Here is a 13,455-nt window from a genome sequence, read left to right as displayed (position 1 = left end):
TTTATAATATTGACCCGGGGAGGAGCATCAAGTTATATGGTCAGATCGCTAATCTGACACTTTGCAGTGCACTGTGTCAGATCAGCGATCTGACAGGCAGTGCAGGGACACTGGCAAGCACTTGTTCTGAGCAGGCGCTTGCAAGTCACCTCCCTGCAGGACCCGGAAGCAGCCCCAAGGCCATATTGGATCCGGGGCCTGCAGGGAGGAGGAGGTTGGAGACCCTCGGAGCAACGCGATCACATCACTTTGCTCCGAGGGTCTCAGGGAAGAACGCAGGGAGCCCCCTCCCTGCACGATGCTTCCCTATGCTGCCGGAACACTGCAATCTTGTTTGATTGCAGTGTGTCGGGGGTTAAAGTGCCAGGAGCGGTCCGTGACTGCTCCTGGAATATAATGCCGGATGTCAGCTGCGATAGTCAGATTGACTATTGCAGCTGACATCCGGCACTATGTGCCAGGAGCAGTTGATTGACTGCGGAGTGCAGGGTCATTCCACTTTGTGTCAGTAGCCCATCTCCGAAACTCAGAGCAGTACTCGTCTACTGGCCGGTCTCCATGCCGAAGGTGGCGTATTGCGGACTCAGCGAGGGAGATGCGGTCAGGTTCATCATACACTTGACCTAAGGCTCGAAAAAACTCCTCCACAGTCCGCAATGGCAAAGTGTCAGTGGGAAGTGAAAAAGCCCAGGCCTGGGGATCACCCTGTAGGAGCAATACTACAATCCCAGCCCTCTGCTCCCCTGAACCTGAAGTGTGTGGATGCAACCTAAAGTATAATTTACAGGCCTCCCTGAATGTAACAAATTTGTTGCGCCCCCCAGAGAACCTGTCAGGTAATGCAATTTTAGGCTCTAGTGAAGCTTGTGGAGGTGTAGCAACCCCTGCAGTGGCCACTTGAGTGCGCTGTACAACCGCCGAGCGGTGGTCAGCCACCTCTAGACTGAGTTGCTGCATTTGTCCAGCTAAAGCAGCAATGGGGTCCATATTGGACCAAGAAAATTTTACAGGTCAGTGACACTGTCACGCCGTTTATGGCGATAAAGAGGTAGGATGGCATATTGAGACCCGCACCTGTCCCTGCCACTATAAAGGGGCCCTGTCTTTCCCTTATCTCAGGGGTACCTATTATGGTTAGGAGGCCTGAGATGCCAGCGTATCCCTGTCTCCTGTGCAGGCCCTATCAGTGGCCCCCTCTCCCCTCCAGGGAGGAGGACTGCACCAGTGTATAAATATGACAAGTAAACAGGGTATGCAGACAAGGTAACTAAAATCTCAAACTCACCAAATGCTCACACAGCCACAGAGGAAACACAGAGAAGGGAAGAGGGAGGAAAAAAACTAGGAAGGAAAACAGGTTTAACATGCAACCTAAACATATATATATATATATATATATTAGCCTTTTAGTTGTAGGTATAATGTTTAGAACCAATAATACAGCAGATAAACTTAAAATAAAAGTGGGGAATTCATACATTACCCATACAAGTAAGTATACGAGTGTGCAGTATACCCAGCTCGCCACTGCTGAATAAAGTCCAAATAGTCCAAAGGCAGTTATAGTGAATGTAGGGGAAAAAAAACTAAATGCTGAGGAGCTTCACAATTCAGGGTGTTAAATCCACAGGATATGCAAAAGGTAAGGAGGTAGTCATGCAAGCGAGCTTAATCCAACATCAGGAAACTATAACTGGTGCCATCCCCACAGAGAACTTTGAATCAAGGACCACAAGCATTATTTTTTTAATGGGCTTAGAATGATAAATGTGAAAACAAATTGTTAAAAAAATAATAAATAAGAATCAGATGTATAAATATAAAATATAAATACATTGAAATATTCAGTACCACAATATATGTATAATAAATATGAAAGAAAGAGAATATTTTGTAATTAATAGGTAAATATTTCTAAAATACTTTATTTGTGTCTGTTATTTCAAGCACATTAACAATAGTATTCTGTAACAGCACTTTGATCAGCATAATTTGTGAAGTATGGCAACAAATCAATGTAGCAGGTAAGCTTAATAAAATGTCATATTAAGTACATTATCTTCTCCAGGCAAAGAAACTGTAACATTGCTATGAATAAGTAATGAAGATAAATGTGTCTGAAGTTGACATGAATTTAATATGAATGACAAGCATATTGGATTCACCCCTAGGTGCTAATTCAACATTTTGTTATTAAGAGCATTTGACTTCACCTTAACAATAATGAAGTTGAATACATATCTGCTGTATAATGTTTCTAACAAATTTGTGTTGTTCCACTATGAGCATACTGCAAATCTTCTTACTAATTCTTGGAATTTTAATGTTACAAAGCTTGATGTCTAGGGATGAGCAAACGTGCTCGGTGATGCTCGGTTATCACTTGAGTACCACGATGCTTGTATGTGCTCGTTTCTCTGAAAGCAATGGGCGGTGCTTGATGTAAGAATTGAATCTCTGCTCTGCATCTTTGGCTCCTGTTATGCAGCCAATAAGCTTGCAGGAATTGCTTCTAATGCCGTAGCCATCTGGGTTGTGGCATTTCTGTGAATGGCTGGCCGTCTGACTTCATCAGAGATTATAAAAGGACAGGAATTGCTCGGCTTGCCACACTGATGCCATTGCACTACTGATGAGCAAATGTGCTCACCACTACTCGGTACTCACCCGAGTATCACTATGACTGGTGTACTCGGTGATCACCAAATATTTCCGAGATTATTTGGTGGGAGCTCGGCTCGCCGCCCTGCAAATCTGGTGCTCATTAGAGCACCAATGACAGTGTAGGGATTGTCAGCCATGCACTGTAATGCCGCAGCCATCTTTGTTGTGGTATTACAGTGATTGGCTGGCCGCTCAGCATCATCAGGTTTTTAAGAGACCTGGTGCCGACTTGCTCGCTGCATTCTGCTCTGGACTTAGGCTACGTTCACATTAGCGTTGTGCGCCGCTGCGTCGGCGACGCAACGCACAACGCATGCAAAAACGCACGCAAAAACGCTGCATTTTGCGACGCATGCATCGTTTTTTGCCAAAATTCGGACGCAAGAAAAATGCAACTTGTTGCGTTTTCTTGGTCCGACGCTTGCGGCAAAAAAGACGCATGCATCGCACAACGCAACAAACAAAAACGCATGCGTCCCCCATGTTAAATAAAGGGGGCGCATGACGCATGCGTCGCCGCTGCGTCGCCCGACGCAAACCCGACGCAAACTAACATAACACTAGTGTGAACGTAGCCTTAGTGAGTGTAGGGAGAGCTGCTGCTGAGATAGAGTCAGAATCGTCCTTTTAATAGTTAGTGTAGGTCTGCAACTGTTCAGTCCACAACTCCTGAGAAACCATCAGGGCTAATTCAGGGGTCCAGAGATTGTAGTGCTAGGTAGGCAGGGAAGTCTATATGCACATACCACATTAGTGCAAGGCCTGCAGGCACTGTATGTGAGTACATAGCTCTCACTGCATATATATAATGGCTCCATTACTGCCTGCTACTGCTTATGTAATATATACCTAGCTGCTTTTTTCTGTGGCTTTTTTTTTCTCTTATACCTGCTCCTTTTATTCTAAAGCAATCCATAGCCCCCTTATTTCAATATTTATTTGCTTGGTCACGCTGCCTACTACAGCCAGGTTTTTATAATCGAAGAACGTGCAAATCTACCATTTTTTTTTTGTCCCAGGCACCAGATGTGAGTGTGCCCAAAATTCTTTTTTTGTGTGTCATAGCCAACTTGTTGAAACAATTTAGTGGTGCCCAAAAAAATCAAGGCCACATTTAGATCAGTCTGTTATCTGAGGCTGATGGCTAGTGTATCTGTGGTGGAAAAATCGTAGCTTTGCAGGCATAAGTCTCATAGTTCTGTCTGCTATCCTTGTTGTACTCATTTTTAATTTGTTGCCAAATTTCACATACAAGAGAAAAAAATATTATACAGTCTGTTATCTGTGGCTGCTGCCTGGTGTATCTGTGGTGGAAAAATCGTAGTTTTGCAGGCATACATAGCATAGTTATGTGTGCTAGCCTTGTTCAACACTTTTTTAATTTATTTCAAAAATTCACCAAAACACCCCCAAAATTTATACAGTCTGTTATATCATGCTTAGGCCTGTTGTATCTGTGGTGGAAAAATGTAGCTACACAGACATAAGTTGCATAGTTCTGTCTGCTAGCCTTGTTCCACTCATTTTTTTAATCAAAAAATCACCAAAAAATATATGTATTTTACACAGTTTGTTATCTGTAAAATGTTTTTGCATAGTATTGGAAGAGGTGTTACCAAAGATAGTATACCCGTCAGGGGTAATCATTATTTAGTATTAATGCCATAGAAAGTTCTATTTTTGAGAAGAAAGTTATTTATACCCTGTATTAAAGTTTTGTAACGTTTAAGCATAATAACCTCCCATGAAAGGAAAAAAAGTTTTATACCTGTTTTATGTATATATCAAAAATGTTTTGTATGTCTTTAACCAATTTATTGCCGTTTTTGTTTTCCCAGTCTGGGAGTACTGGATTTAACAGGGAGAGAGTAACACCCCAGATTCCTGGTTGTTACAGTGGCATTGCTTTCCTCACGGGGAGAGTGATGTCACGCTTGGAAGTGAGGAAGGATCTCTTTTAGCAGGTAATCACAAGCATGCAACATGTTCATACTCCAGGCCAGAAGGGGAAGCTCTGATCCAGCTTTTGGGTGGTTCCCCTATATATATTTTGGTCTGGAGGGGAAGTGAGGTCAGTCAGTGAGTGCCAGAAAGCAGACCGGAGCAGTCTGAGGCAGAGAAGAAAGAGAGGGGTCATGCAACCACGAGAGGTGCTGCAGCTCCTGGAAAGAGAGAAAGGAAAGCAGAACAGATTGTAGAGAGCGTGTAGCGGAAGTGAAGAGCAGAAGAGTAAGGACCTGGGGGGATAGCTGCAACAGAGCTATCTCCCTACTGAGTGCAGGTACCGGTAGCCGGAAGACAAGGGTTGTGAAGTATTCTAAGTCTCACAGCCGAAACAAGCAGGACAGCTGGATTGCAAGTCTCCTGTCCACCATTGAAACTTGAGAACACAGTAGTGCATAGAGCCTGCGTCGTGATATAGACTCTGTAAAAAGCCTCAAGCTACCTGTCATACGGTTAGTGTCCTACCAACCTGGGGGACAGAGAGAAAATGTGAAGACCTTGTGAGAGGTCTAGGGCAGCAAGGGACTACACCACAGTGCTAGAAGGAAGGCTTCTAACCCCACCTGGTAAGTGGGACTCCCAACTCGCTTCCAAGCCAGCCGGACCATACCTGCACCTGTGATCCGGGAATATGGCTGCCTGAATCCTTCAGTAAACCACGTAAATAGACTGCAAACCTGTGTCCTCCGATTCTTGCTACATCATTCACCATCTCTATCTATACACCAGGAGCCCTGGGGACCCAGCTTCACCTGTGGGAAGCCATACCATTTCTGCTGCCACATCACCACCACAGAGGACCCCTTTAAGCAGCATCGGTCACCGTGACCGTACACGATAGGTGATGTCACAAGCACAAACTTTATTCACATAATCCCTTTAAAGACTATCCCTTTTACTTTGGCGCCCAGGCCATGGACCGGGTCGTTGCCACCGTGACCATCCCTTTAATAAAGACTGGACCCGGTACCGAGTGCCCCACGGCCCTGGCAGGCATTCCAATTGCCTCTGCAACTTACAATGCTGCAGCTGCTGCTAGCCAGTAGTCAGTACTATTTCTAATCCTAAGAATATGGGCATCATGTTGCAGTTATTGCTGCAAGAAGGCACTCTCTTGTTGGATACTCTCTTGAGGTCCAAGTCCATGGTGTGTTGGTGGCTGGGTAACAATGAGGCTTGTTTACTCTGTCCTCACCCACCGACCACGAACAACAGAGAGGGAAGGATTGTCCTCTTCATCTGACAGTTGCTCGCCCATCACCTCTTCCTCCTCCATTTGTTCCTCAGATCCTGCACCTTCGATAGCAGTTTGTTTGTAATCACCAGCCCCACTCGATCGCAGTAATCCACCCTTCCTTGGCACACGCCTTTGTGACTACAGTCTTGAACTTAGAGACAATGTTATTACTTCCTCATCCTCCTCTGTTTCCTCCTCTTCTGTGACCATCATCTCCTCCTGAAGGCTATTCAAAGTCTGCTCCAGCATATAGATGACCGGAATAGTGATGATGATAATGGCATCGTCAGCACTAACCATGATAGTAGCTGTTACAAAACTGTGCAGAAGGTTGCAGAGGTCCTTCATCTGTACCCTCCCTGCAAGCGTAATTTGCACCATGTCAGGCCCAGGTTATGCAAAAGGACATACTGCACCAGGGCTCGCCACTGCTGCCATAGTCGCTGCAACATGTGCAGAGTCTAATTCTACCATGTCAAAACATCGCAAATCAAATGGATAACTGAGAAACCAAATGAAAATGGACACTAGAGCAGGATTAAAATATTCTATATTTTGCATTGAAAAATATTAAAAAGCATAAAATAATAACTAATGGTGACATCGCAAACAATAAAATGAAAGATGAACCACAAGTGCCACGTGCACGCAGGAGGTATAGCAGAAATAAGATAATGAGCCAAATAGCTAATCTAACAATGTTGATATATGGGGCAAAAAACTCAATACAGGCAGTCTAGTGGAATATATATGAGGATTCGTCCTTGTATTATACAGTTAGGGCCAGAAATATTTGGACAGTGACACAAGTTTTGTTATTTTAGCTGTTTACAAAATCATGTTCAGAAATACAATTATATATATAATATGGGCTGAAAGTGCACACTCCCAGCTGCAATATGATAGTTTCCACATCCAAATCGGAGAAAGGGTTTAGGAATCATAGCTCTGTAATGCATAGCGTCCTCTTTTTCAAGGGACCAAAAGTAATTGGACAATGGACTCTAAGGGCTGCAATTAACTCTGAAGGCGTCTCCCTCGTTAACCTGTAATCAATGAAGTAGTTAAAAGGTCAGGGGTGGATTCCAGGTGTGTGGTTTTGCATTTGGAAGCTGTTGCTGTGAGCAGACAACATGCGGTCAAAGGAACTCTCAATTGAGGTGAAGCAGAACATCCTGAGGCTGAAAAAAAAGAAAAAATCCATCAGAGACATGCTTGGAGTAGCAAAATCAACAGTTGGGTACATTCTGAGAAAAAAGGAATTGACTGGTGAGCTTGGGAACTCAAAAAGGCCTGGGCGTCCACGGATGACAACAGTGGTGGATGATCGCAGCATACTTAATTTGGTGAAGAAGAACCCGTTCACAACATCAACTGAAGTCCAGAACACTCTCAGTGAAGTAGGTGTATCTGTCTCTAAGTCAACAGTAAAGAGAAGACTCCATGACAGTAAATACAAAGGGTTCACATCTATATGCAAACCATTCATCAATACCAAAAATAGACAGGCCAGAGTTAAATTTGCAGAAAAACACCTCAAGGAGCCAGCTCAGTTCTGGAAAAGTATTCTATGGACAGATGAGACAAAGATCAACCTGCACCAGAATGTTGGGAAGAAAAAAGTTTGGAGAAGAAAGGGAACGGCACATGATCCAATGCACACCACATCCTCTGTAAAACATGGTGGAGGCAACGTGATGGCATGGGCATGCATGGCTTACAATGGCACTGGGTCACTTGTGTTTATTGATGACATAAGAGCAGACAAGAGTAGCCGGATGAATTCTGAAGTGTACCGGGATATACTTTCAGCCCAGATTCAGCCAAATGCTGCAAAGTTGATTGGACGGCGCTTCATAGTACAGATGGACAATGACCCCAAGCATACAGCCAAAGCTACCCAGGAGTTCATGAGTGCCAAAAAGTGGAACATTCTGCAATGGCCAAGTCAATCTCCAGATCTAAACCCAATTGAGCATGCATTTCACTTGCTCAAATCCAGACTTAAGACGGAAAGACCCACAAACAAGCAAGACCTGAAGGCTGCGGCTGTAAAGGCCTGGCAAAGCATTAAGAAGGAGGAAACCCAGCGTTTGGTGATGTCCATGGGTTCCAGACTTAAGGCAGTGATTGCCTCCAAAGGATTTGCAACAAAATATTGAAAATAAAAATATTTTGTTTGGGTTATATTTATTTGTCCAATTACTTTTGACCTCCTAAAATGTGGAGTGTTTGTAAAGAAATGTGTACAATTCCTACATTTTCTATCAGATATTTTTGTTCAACCCTTCAAATTAAACGTTACAATCTGCACTTGAATTCTGTTGTAGAGGTTTCATTTCAAATCCAATGTGGTGGCATGCAGAGCCCAACTCGCGAAAATTGTGTCACTGTCCAAATATTTCTGGCCCTAACTGTAGGTTATACACATTAAATCGTTTGATACAGGATCTATCAAAAATCCAGTGACAGTGTTAAATGCACATAACCTCCTCTATATTAAGGTATACATATATGTAACACCACAGGTAACTGGTGCTACTGTGATGTTGCCTTCCTTTCGGGAGGGTGATGTCATGCCTGGAGGCAAGGAGGATTCCCTTTAACAAGTAATACACCTACATGCAACACATTTTGAATAAAGGCCAGAAGGGGGAGCTCTGAACCCAGATATATATATATTCAGGTCTGGAGGAGGGGGTTAGTCAGTTGGAGTTGGAGTTGGTGACAGAGAAATAAGGAGAGAGGAGTGTGAGCAGTGAGTGCGGCCGTGCAGCCACGTGTGGTTCTGCAGCTCCAGGACAAAAGAGAACCAGACAGGTTGCATTGATAGCAAGTGTCAGAGGGGAGAAGCAGAGGAGAACAAAGGAGTTCAGAGGGGAACTATAATTGGGCATCCTCTGAGCTGAAGCTCAGGAACCAGGCACCGGGAGCATGAAGCTGTGTAGTACTTCACGTCCCACTGCAGAACCAGAGGGCAGAAGACTTTATGTAGTCTGTACGCACCCACACCCGAAGGTGCAGTATTACACAGTGCCTGGGTCATGATAGAGACCCTGTAAAAAAGATTGCATTGCCCACCGTACGAGTACTGTCCCAGGACAGGAGAGAGGACCTAGCATAAGAACCTACAAACCTCACCTGGGACACGGATCCATCATTGCCTTCAGGCCGACCAGACCACACAAACACCTGTTGCTGGTGCCCTGGACTATGACTGTCTACATAAGTAAACCAGGTAAAGAGAAAGCAACCCCATGTCCTCTGTTTTTTCCAGCACCACACGTCCTTGCCATACACGTCAGGAGCCCTGGGGATCCAGCTTCACCTGTGGGAAGCCATACCATCCCTGCTGCCATAACAACACCCCAGAGGCCATTTAAGCAGCGTTGGTCACCCCTGACCGAGTACCACAGGTGGCATCACAAACTTTTATTACTTTGCAAACCCCGTTAAAGACTGTCCCTTTTACTTGGGCACCCAGGGCCACAGAACGGGTCACCGCCGCCGTGACACATCCCTTTAAGTATCAACCCAGTACCAATTACCCCACATCTCTGGTGGGCATTCCAACTTGGCGTCATGAACTGAATGAGCCGACACGATAAATCAAGTCCTGTGCACCATGGACTGTATTGAATTGTTTATTGGCCGCCATTGTTGCACCACGAGGCGGATAAAGGATGGAGAAGATGTGCTGTTACGGGTGGAGCGCATGGATGGGCACGAAAGCTGGACTCGCCCACTACAGAAACTTTAATGCCAAAATAACATGTTCGTCGGGAGGACGGATACGCCCCCGGACATGACCAGTGGGAAAGTGGAGCAGAGGCCGCCCACAAAACGAGGAGAAGGAAGAAGACGATGGAAAGCGTGGCCACAGCATGGCTGCACATTACCCGATGAAAGCAATGGCGGACAGCAGTGGAGAGCCACCGGGACCTGCTGACACCTGCCGACACCAGAGAGGATGTCCCCGGGCAGCCACAGGAATCCCCAGACCAGATGACAGCATTGGATCTGAAGCTCCTCAGTGCAGAAATGGAGGAGCTGGCCCGACAACTCCTGCGGACCAGATGGCAGCGGTGACCTCATAGACGGAATCCCTGATCAAAAGAATGAAGACCATCAAGCAACAAACCTTACCACCAGAGCTTACTGCCCCAGCGGACCCGGAGAGACGCTGCTAGAGGGGACGATGACATCACAGCAACAGGCCCTGCAACCAGCGCACCTGACCCCAGCGGAGGGACACCGGCACCAGAGAGACAGGTATGCAAACTGCCCCGGTAGCTGAGAAAACCCTGGTGGGACCCTTAGAACCCCAACCCTAACGCCAGGCCAGGTAGTTACAATATTAACCTGGGACGGCATGGCAAACCTGGGGGTATACTCACAGACCCGCTGGTACCTGAACCCTTGCCCCTGAGAGCCTACAGGCAAGAGGAAGCCATATACTGGAGGCACCCTACGTCAGACCTTATGGGGTTCCAAGAAGAGGCCCAAGCAGCAGCCATTCGAATAGAAATGGTAGAAAAGGAAGAATATTGCCAGCAGAAGATCTTAAAACTTGTCGCAGAAGATAAAGAGCGCAGAGCTAAATGGGAAGCTATGGAGGAACGCAATATGCTGGCTAAAGACCGGTCATGCAAAACTAAACCAGGGGAAAAAGGACCAATAAGAAAAGGAGCTGTAGTCACCTTTATCCTGGATAGAGGATGGGGGTTTATTAGAGAACATGAAGAAACTACAGAACTGTTTGTCAACCGCAGAGACGTGGAGTCACACATCTTCGAGGGACACTCTGACCGTGACCTATACCCAGGAGATAAAGAAACCTTTACCCGGCTCAATGGTGAAAGGAGATACTATGCCCTGCATGTAAAAAGGTGCACAGAAGAGTGTGCCAATACCGGTGTAGCCATTGAGAGTAAGGTGCCTACCCAGGCTACACAAATGCCAGTTGCTGGACTGTTTTCAGTTGAGTCACCAGTTGTGACATTTGCAAAAGAACTTCCCCAGACAGGACACAGTGGACACCAGTATCTACCTTGGAAAAATAAATAAGTAAATGGAGATACAGAGTTATCCGGTTTAAAAATGTTGATTGTGTTTATTAATGTTTATTAAAGTTAACAGGACAGTAGGGTAATAAACGGAGAATACCTGAGAATTTTCCCCTGTATATAGTTGGCACCTCTTTAGGTGCCCCTTATTGGTTTTACCACAGAGTGTGTGTGGAACCCTGTTGGTTTACATACCCAAAGAAAAACCATCTGGCATTGCTGAAGACCAGGTCTGGATGTTATACCTTGTAGCTTATCCGTGACCTACGTTGGGGGTTTATGACCGGTCCGCCGCTTCATTGGTGTTATTGGTGCACAAGGTCACCTTATATTAAAATGTTTGCACTTTTCATTTGGTTGCACTTTTCGTAAATTTGTTATGTAACGTTAAAGAAAAGAGAATCTCCCATAAAGGGAAGCAGAAGTTTAATACCTGTTTAACCTGTTGATATGCATATCCAAAAATGTTTGCATTATTCTTGACCTGTTATTGTTGTTTTTCTTTTCCCAGTTTGGGAGTACTGGAGTTAGCGGGGGGGGGAGGGGACTGTAACACCCCATGTAACCAGTTGCTACAGTGATGTTGCCTTCCTTTCGAGAGGGTGATGTCATGCCTGGAGGCAAGGAGGATTCCCTTTAACAGCTAATACACCTACATGCAACACATTCTGAATACAGGCCAGAAGAGGGAACTCTGAACCCGGTATCAGGGGAGCTTCCCCCAGATATATATATATTTTGGTCTGGAGTAGGAGTTAGTTAGTTAGAGTTGGAGTTGGTGACAGAGAGAGAAGGAGAGAGGAGTGTGAGCAGAGAGTGGGACCGTGCAGCCACGTGTGGTGCTGCAGCTCCAGGACATAAGAGAACCAGATGAGTTGCATTGAAAGCAAATGTCAGAGGGGAGAAGCATAGGAGGACAAAGGTGGTGGAGGTGAACTGTGATTGGGCACCCTCTGAGCAGCTGAAGCGCAGGAACCGGGCTCCAGGAGCCCGAGGCTGTGTAGTACTTCATGTCCCACAGCAGAACTGGAGGGCAGTCTGTACGCACCCACACCCGAAGGTGCAGCAGTACACAGAGTCCGGGTCATGATAGAGACCATGTAAAAAGGCTCGAATTGCCCACCATAAGGGTACTGTCCCAGGACAGGTGAGAGAGGACCTTGTAAGGGAGCCAAAGGCAGCAAGAACCTCGCATAAGAGCGCGAGAAGGAAGGCTTACAAGCCTCACCTGGGAGAGGATCCATCATTGCGGACCAGACCACACCAACACCTGTTGCTGGTACCCTGGACTGTGACTGTATACATCAGTAAACCAGGTAAAGAGACTGCAACCCCATGTCCTCCGTTTATTTCCGGCACCACACCATCCTTGCCAAACACATCAGGAGCCCCGAGGTCCCAGCTTCACCTTTGGGAAGCCATACCATCCCTGCTGCCATAACACCACCCCAGAGGACCCCTTTAAGCAGCGTTGGTCACCCTTGACCAAGTACCACAGGTGGCATCACAAACTTTTTTTTACTTTACAAACCCTTTTAAAGACTGTCCTTTTTATTTGGGCACCCAGGGCCATCGACCGTGTCACCACCGCCGTGACACATCCCTTTAAGTACCGGACCCGATGCTGATTACCCCACGGCTCTTGTGGGCATTCCATATATACACAGATATGCCTGAGACTCAACAAGATGTATAGCAAATTACATCAAATTTAATTACCTAGGGTAAATATGATAAAGTGCATAGTGCAATCTATTATGAAAAATGGTACAGCCACAATTGGCTGATGCAGTGCAATAACCCTTAATTGGAAAACATAGAAAAAATGCACATTAAACTAAAGGTGCCTGATATTGAAGGGAACTCCTATGGCCCTGTGGAAACCCACACATAGGCTGATGTGAGATATGTACACATAGTATTAATTAGCGTATTGACCAACCTGCAACACACGTGGAAAGAGGAAGACTTCAACGTGCGTTTCGGACATTGCTTCTTCGGGGGAGTTTCAATATACCCCTTGTGGCAGAACTTATATATTTAATGCCCCTTCTTTTTGGTTTAATGATTCAAATGGATAACTGGTAGGTTGAAAAACCTCTGTAGCGATGCAGGTCGATGAATTGCAAGGTGTGAAAGGAATAAGTGAGCACACAGCGACCATGCTTGCTTTCTGCAGCAACACATGCAAACTGGGACATTGGCGTAGAAATTGCTGTTGAGGACTTGAGCCATGTAAGGTACGTGTCTGCGGTGGTGGAAGAGAGCACACAACGACAGTGGTTTCTACAGCAGGGCATCCTGGCAGGGACAGTGCTGGAGGAATTACTGTTCTATTAGGCCAAGGATGTGAGCCGAACAAGGCACATGTGGACATGAGAAGAAAAAAAGACACTACTGAAATTATGCACACCACTGAAATCATTATAATATGAAAAAATCCACCTTATTAGTACCTGATACATGATAATAATAGTATATATA

This window comes from Ranitomeya imitator, chromosome 1 (genome assembly GCF_032444005.1).
Source record: "Ranitomeya imitator isolate aRanImi1 chromosome 1, aRanImi1.pri, whole genome shotgun sequence".
In the NCBI taxonomy this organism is placed as follows: Eukaryota; Metazoa; Chordata; class Amphibia; order Anura; family Dendrobatidae; genus Ranitomeya; species Ranitomeya imitator.
The sequence above is the reverse complement of the archived record's forward strand: the minus strand, read 5'-3'. Positions refer to the sequence as shown.